Source organism: Pangasianodon hypophthalmus, chromosome 8, assembly GCF_027358585.1.
Source record: "Pangasianodon hypophthalmus isolate fPanHyp1 chromosome 8, fPanHyp1.pri, whole genome shotgun sequence".
Lineage (NCBI taxonomy): Eukaryota > Metazoa > Chordata > Actinopteri > Siluriformes > Pangasiidae > Pangasianodon > Pangasianodon hypophthalmus.
This window is the reverse complement of record NC_069717.1, coordinates 17,448,829-17,457,020: the sequence shown is the minus strand read 5'-3', so window position 1 is coordinate 17,457,020 and position 8,192 is coordinate 17,448,829.

Below are 8,192 nucleotides of genomic sequence, written 5' to 3'. Positions count from 1 at the left end.
ATTGGAGAGTGGCTTGGCTGGCCCTCCAGCTAATTTGCAAGCGACCCCTCCCGGGCTGCCTACTTTTTAATGTCCATGTAATGTGGTCTTATTTACCTTTAATGTTTATAATAAATGTATGATATGAGGTACTGAGGATTGCAAATCATCAACAGCTTCAGCACATGAAGACAAGCATGCAGATACCACACATGACATACATTAGCCATGGCCATTAGCTACTGGGTATAATGGCGTATTTACAGAAAGAAACAGACTTAATATTATACAATTCCATTAATAGTGGAGTTCTAATATAATGCTGGTTAGAGTACATGATTTGGAGGTAACACTGGACTTCCCACCATGTGAGAAGTCGCCGTGGCTGAAGTGTAAGTTAACTCTTGCCCTCTGGTTTAATACAGGTTGTGGAAATGCATATTCCCCATACAGATTTAACACAAACTGAGCGATTATATTGAAATAAAATAAGGCAGATGCAGAGAAAGAAAAAGACATTCCAAGAAGTGGAGGAGTCTCAGGTCTGGGGCCCTTTTGCTGATTCAGTTGGGAACAAAAGGTCACTTGAAGCTGAGTAGGGTGTAGTGTAATAAATCTCAACCAATTCCCTAATCCAAACAAAAGGCATCTGTTAAGGGTAGTCAATTCAAGGTTAGTTCCACGGAGGAGTAATTTACACCCTCTTTTCGGGGTTTCTTGCATTCCGATGACCGTTATCATCCCTTAATGTTTAACGACCTGTCGTTTAATCTAGACAGGCCGGAGCCATCTTAGGTCCGTTGGGTGTGAAGGAATGTCTTTGTCCTCTGTGTGGTTGTAGAGACAGTTAGTTTCCTTAATTTGATAGTCTCGATTCCTACACCAGTTTCATCTTACTACAGGACAATGACCCAAAGCACTGCTCCAAATGATGCAAAACCTATTTAGGGAAAGAGCAGTCAGCTGGAATTCTGTCTGCAATGGATTGGCCAGCACAATTGCTGGATCTCAACCCTATTGTTGTGGGAGCAGCTTGACCTGATGGTGCACAATAAGTGCCCAACATGCAAATCCAAATTGTGGCAGGTGCTTCAGGAGGCATGGAGCCTCAATGCATGTCTTTCAACTGGGGGAGGAAATCAGGGTACCTATAGGAAACCCCTGAAGCACAGGGAGAACAAGCAAACTCCACTCACACAGAGCAGAGGCTGGATTCAAACCCCCAACCCAGGAGGTGTGAGGCAACAGTGCTAACCACTAAGCCATGAATGGTAGTATATGTGAATAAAATATAAATATAAATAAAGTTGAATTGAATTGACTTGAATCTTATGAACAAATAAAGATTGATGAAATGAGAATGTGTGGAGAAAATCCAATTCATCGATGAAACATTGGGGTATGAGCATGTATGACTGCCATTGGAACTATGACAACAGAAGTACATGTACAGAATTTATATTCTCTTCTGTACAGAAGAATCTTAATCACTCAGATATAACCAAATGCCCCATAGCTCGGTGGAGTGTGCTTTAACTTCACTTGAAACATATTGCTAAAGCAACTAAGATGGTTTTCAGGGCCAAATGTTTTATTATTGCTGCTACTAATATGTTTACACTGTTTACACTACCTCAGCTGTAATATTTGCACTACTGTCACCTTATCACTTTCAACAGGACTGTGTACTGGTCGGCGTCGTAGTTATGTACTGTCTGTTCTGTCTTGGGCTGTCTGCACATGTTTGCACTTGTGCACTTTACGTTTAATTTATGTAATTTATGTAGTCCCCGTAGTTCTATGTTGTTCTGTGTTGTCTTATGTAGCACCTTGGTCCTGGAGAAACGTTGTTTCGTTTCACTGTGTACTTGTATATGGCTGAAATGACAATAAACTCCACTTGACTTGACTTGAAAAAATTGCTCTTGACTAAGATTGAGAGTGCCTGTAATGCAGCATGTGCAGCTAAATGTATGATCAGCTAAATGTATGATCAGGGCAGTTAGATTGAATTTGTGTTAGGGAGAATTTCCTCAACTGCCTCAGGAGGTACATTCTCTGTTGGGCCTTCTTTATGGTGGTGTGAATGTTTGGTTCCCATTTTAGGCTCCTGGAAATTGTAGTTCCAATGAATTAAAAAAAACTTATTCATTTTTGACCCCTTCCTTTAAGGGGAAAAAGTGGATCCAAACCATGCAGACACACATCACTCCACATATATAACAGATATATAATATAACATTTTTTCCCCTTTCAGTTGTCACCCATCTGTATGCATTAATAGTCAGTCATATAGGCAATCGGAAACATTTTATAGTTGTTTGGCTTAAAATGCAAAGATCTCTCAGAAAAAGAGTGCAAAAAAGAGCTGCTCATTCAGAACAGGAAAAAAAATAAATAAAAAGCAGTTTCCCTGATGACTCTGTGCTGGAGAGATAACCTTTATCATCAACACATTAGCATTTTTAGCAGTGAATTCTGCAGTGTGTCGAAGGGAGTAAGCAGAAGGGCATCATGGATGTACGTGAGTATATGTGTGTGTGTGCAGGTCGAGGTATGATTGTCCCACAGAGGGTGTGGGGTTTTGGCAGCTGTAGAGCAGCCAAGTCAAGGCCTCAGGCCACCCGCACTGTGTTAGCAAAGCTCATGACTTTCACGCTAGAGTGAAGCTCTCTGCAAACCCACACTACAGGGAGAGAAGGAGAGAAAAAGAGAGACAGAAAACCCTGACCTATCCAGATGTACTTTTGGCAAGAGCAGTTGTGGTGTGGGTATGCAGAAAAATATAGCAGGCATGTCAAAAAAAAATTCTCTCTCTCTCTTTCTCTCCCTCATGTATGTGTATCTGTCTATCTATCTATCTATCTATCTATATATATATATATATATATATATATATATATATATATATATGTATGTATGTATGTATGTATGTATGGAGAGAGAGAGAGACTTCCTTCTGGTAGAAATATAGCTCAGGGTGCAGGTAGCTCTCCTGTTGCTCCAGAATTAATGCTTTAAGAATGAAGTTTGCAATCAAGATCACCTATGCCTTGACTCAGAGTGTGTGTGAAGGCTAGAGTGTGGGAAAGGCTTGCATCTGTAAACCCATAACCTTGGCTTGGCAGAGTTTTAGACATTTCAGACACAACAGTCATGAAGAAATTGGCTGTTTAATATGAATTACTAATGTGTGCAAACTAACATTATCCCTACCAACTTTCACAAGTTTATTTCTGACTTGTTTAACTTTTTCAATAGCAACTATAGTGGCAATGGTGAATTTGATGTCCTATCCTCTTTGATAGCTTGGACTAACTACTAAACTTAGTGGCAAAATAGTGACCTATGAGAAGGATGATTAATTTTTGTTATCACACATATCAGAAATGAGCATCATCTTGAGTTTTGTATGAAGTATTACATACACAGTAAATTGCCCAGTGTTGAATTACCAAGTACTATATAAGCTCAGCTGAGTGCTGTAGGTGTTAATTCAACACGGATGTGATATAGTCACTGCCCACTGAGCAATGTTTCTGGCTGTAAAGTGTCCAGCCCCTGCCCTTCATTGATATGGACCGTTTAGTGATAGGAGTGCACTTTTTAGGGCCTACCCCACAAGATGCTCAGACACACACTAATGGCCTGTGACTCTCTTTGCCTAACACTTGCATAAGGCAGACAGAACCTTTTTTGGCACTGGATCATGGGCCTGGGTTGGTCCGTTTGTGGATGGTCCATTTGGTCATGTTGGCTTTGTGATTATGAAAATTTTGCTCTGATCTCTCGCTTTGTTGGCAGGCCCAAACAGCGACCCTGGCATGTATATATGATAGAGTGTATTGTGCTAACCACACTTGGCACTATGCATAAACCAGGTTGGCAGGGAGCCACCCCATATCCTAGCCTTGATGGCTCACTGCTAGAAGCAAGGTCTTGATTAGCTTTCCCACAGGGTGTTAAATTTCTGAAGACTGGAATACCTTTCCGATGTTAGTAAAACATCTAAAGTATTCTCAGTGCATGTCACATGCGATGTGCTATCAAGTTCTCACTAGAGCATCATTGGTGCATATGCATTCAGCAATTGGGCATTGCATATCTTAATGTAGTGCTTCTTCTGGTGAACAATGCAATATAGCCAACAGCAACAGGCATGTCCCCATCCTGACCTGCTTGTGGTCCACAACATTAGCTAGCACACATGCTACAGAGCATGTCTGCTCAAATCCCTTTTTAAAACTCTCAAATAAAATCTCAGGTTTTGTTGGCAGTGGCTGATTCTCCTTTTTATTTATGCTTCTCATAGCTAGACCTACCTCCTGCTGATGTGGATAATCTCACCTGGATACCCTAAGCTTCCCAAAAACAGTTTATACCCAAGACTCACCTTCCTGCTGCAATGAATCTGACTTCAATACCGTAGACTTTCATATCCTAAAAACTCCTAATGGGATCATTAAAATTGTCCCATGCTCATCCCAGGACTCCTATATGACAACCCTTTAACACACAAAGTACCATTTGCTTTTTCTCTATATTACTGTTTACTGCAACGATCAAAGTCCTAAAAGAGGACTACTTATTCCAGAAGGGGATCTGTCGCAGTTTGAGTCTGGTTCCTATTGGACCAATCATATTAGGCCAGAAGGCCTTCCTAGCTTTGTACTTTCTCAAAAACATTACAGACTTGCCCACCACACAAGAAGAGACTCCTGTTCTTCAGTGGTGTCAGAAGTGGGCTACAACAGACAATGGATGAGAAACCTTGTTTAGCAATGAACCCCACTGACCATAAGACCAGTTGACAAAGGAATACAAGAAAAGACCACCTGGGTGAGTATTGCCTGATATACTGTATATGACCCCACTGCCTATCCCTAATAATTCCTTCACCTTCTGTAATTCACAATAGGTTGCATGGATTCACACAGAACTTGAAAGTAGTGTTGTTTGTGAATGAGTCAACACTTTGAGTAGTGCTTTTTTATATATAGCTATAATGCGCTTGTTGAAAAGGTATTCTATATTCTTGACTCTGTAATGCCGGCAGTCACACACAATGCAACTGTAATCAAAAACAATGCACTGAATATCATCAGTGTCTGGGTTGTTCGGCACAGAATAACAATTTTGAGCCAGTTCAAGTTAAGACGTACAGTTTATGACTTTCAGAGAGGCAGCATGATGTACTGTATATAGTGTAGTGTAAGTGAACAGTTTTCAAGATAAAGAGATAGAAATCCTCTTTAAATTACAGTCACCTGCCGACACAAGATATGGTAAAATTAATATCAGAATGCTTAATGTAGTCTATTTAACTTCATTATGCAGTGCCCATTGGTGGAATGCATACAAAACATTTACCACATTTGGATGACTTTTACCCAAAGCAACTTATAATTGTGACAGGATACAATTTAGCAGTCAAGGATTAAGGGTCTTGCTCAAGGACTTACAGGTATAGGGGAAATGGTTCTGTCTATACAGGAGGCACTCAAAATACAAGGTGCATTACATACCAGTAATACACTGATCAGCCACAACATTATGACCACCTGCCTAATATTGTGTTGGTCCCCCTTTTGCTGCCAAAACAGCTCTGATCCATCGAGGCATGGACTCCACTAGATCCCTGAAGGTGTGCTGTGGTATCTGGCACAAAGACGTTAACAGCAGATCCTTTAAGTCCTGTAAGTTGTGAGGTGGGACCTCCATGGATCGGACCTGATGGCCAGCACACCCCACAGATGTTTGATTGGGTTGAGATCTGGGGAATTTGGAGGCCAAGTCAACACCTTGAACTCTTTGTCATGTTCCTCAAACCATACCTGAACAATTTTTACAGTATGGCAGGGTGCATTATCCTGCCGAAGAGGTCACTTCCATTAGGGAATACCATTGCCATGAAGGGGTGTACCTGGTCTGAACCAATGTTTAGGTAGGTGGTATGTGTCAAGATAGCATCCACATGAATGCCAGGACCCAAATTTTCCCAGCAGAACATTGCCCAGAGCATCACACTGCCTCCGCCAGCTTGCGTTCTTCCCATAGTGCATGCTGGTGCCATCTCTGCACCCGGCCTTCCACATGATGTAAAAGAAAATGTGATTTATCGGACCAGGCCACCTTCTTCCATTGCTCCGTGGTCCAGTTCTGATGCTCACCTGTCCATTGTAGGCACTTTTGGCAGTGGACAGAGGTCAGCATGGGTACTCTGACAGGTCTGTGGCTACGCAGAAAGCTGTGATGCACTGTGTGTTCTGACACCTATCATTCTATCATAGCCAGCTTTAACTTTTCAGCAATTTGTGCTACAATAGCTCTTCTGTGGGATCAGACCAGACGGACTAGCGTTCACTCCCCACATGCATCAGTGAGCCTTGGGTACCAATGTCCCTGTCGCTACTTCACTGGTTGTCCTTCCTTGGACCACTTTTGGTAGGTACTAACCACTGCATACCGGGAACACCCCACAAGGCCTGCCGTTTTAAAGCTGCTCTAACCCAGTCATCTAGCCATCACAATCTGGCCATTGTCAAAGTCTCTCTAATCCTTACGCTTGCCCATTTTTCCTGTTTCCAACACATCAGAACCGACTGGTCACTTGCTGCCTTATATATCTCAATCCTTGACAGGTGCTACTGTAATAAGATAATCAATATTATTCACATCACCTGTCAGTGGTCATAATGTTATGGCTGATGAGTGTATAGATGCTTCACTGTAAATTTAATTAATCAGTCTCATAAAATGATCAGTCTCATTAAATCAGTCTCATTAGTTAATCAGGCTCATATAATAGCCCCTTTTTAATTTAAGAATTTTAATTAGAAATTAAAATAACCAACCTTTAAATTAGTCAAAAGTATTAAATCCTTCAATTTTAGTTGAGCAAAATAATAATCTGTGACTTGAATTTTGGAAGATTAGTTCTGAATAGTTTGGCTTGTTGAAGTATCAAATTAATAACCACAACAATGCAACAATATGTTCAATAATATGGCATTTATTAAAATAGAAAAGAATAAACACCAATTAACTATTACCTATGAACATAATACTAAATAGAATTAGGGACAAACAAAGAAGAGTTTCATGTATGTGTGCGTGAAAGAGAGACAGAAAGAGAGAGAGGAAAGGAATGTGTACGTGGGTGTGTGCATGCATATGGGTGTGCGTGTGTGTATGTGAACGAGAGAAAGAGAAAGTGCACATGTCTCTGTGTGTGTATGGACATGCTCTGCTATTGAGCTTGTGTGTCAGTGTTTGTGCTATGCTTATAATAAAAGAAATACCATGAACCACATGAGATATGTGGCCACTCCTCCTGGTATGCGAAACAAGAACAACAATAGGGAAGAGTAATATGGTGGGGACCTTAAAAGACTTGCAAGTGGTGGATGGCCAGCGATGGAAACTATAAAAATAATTTCCAAAAACAAAATAAGTTCCATAGTCCAGTAGCATTAATAAGAGTTATGGAATTTGGCTCTTATTTTTCCTTGACATAAACAGAGATCACTGACTTAGTGACCATGTTAGTAAGCATAAACTGAGATTGCATGCAAAGATAAGAGACAGATCAATGCGAGAAGGAGATTCATGGCAGTGCACGTGATTGCACGTGCACGTGATTCCCTTTGTTTCAGTTTTCAGCTACAAATTACTCAGCACAGTAAAACTTTGAAAGAAATAATAGTGAACACTATCTTTTCCTGCCAAGATGTGTGGTCTTACTTGGAGTTGTTTTTAGTTCGCAATCATGAGAAGAATGCGGCTCGAGTCTTTCAAGCATCTGTGTGAATGAGTGCTGATGCAGCCTTTGAAGGAGATGTCCTTGTGCAGTGTTCTTTGCTGATGAGTGGCGATGCAACATGTTTTAGTTTGTTTATAAGTGCATTTTGCACATTGTTCTGTCTGTGGATTCACTTCTTGAGGAAGTTCAGCCGGCTTCATAACTCATGGAGGTCTGGCTGTAAAATGAAGTTAAAAGTAGCTGGTTTGCTTACCCTTAAAAGTGAAAGTGCACAAAAAAAAAGAAAGACAGAAACATGTGTGATGCTACTGGGTAGCACTGGTTGATTTTACACCACTGGGAGTGGTGAACATTTCTCTCATTATGATCTCAGATGAGAGAAAAGTAGGCATTCTCTTTTCAGCCAGATCGTGCATGGCAATCAGTATGAGAGAGAGAGCTTCTCTCTTTT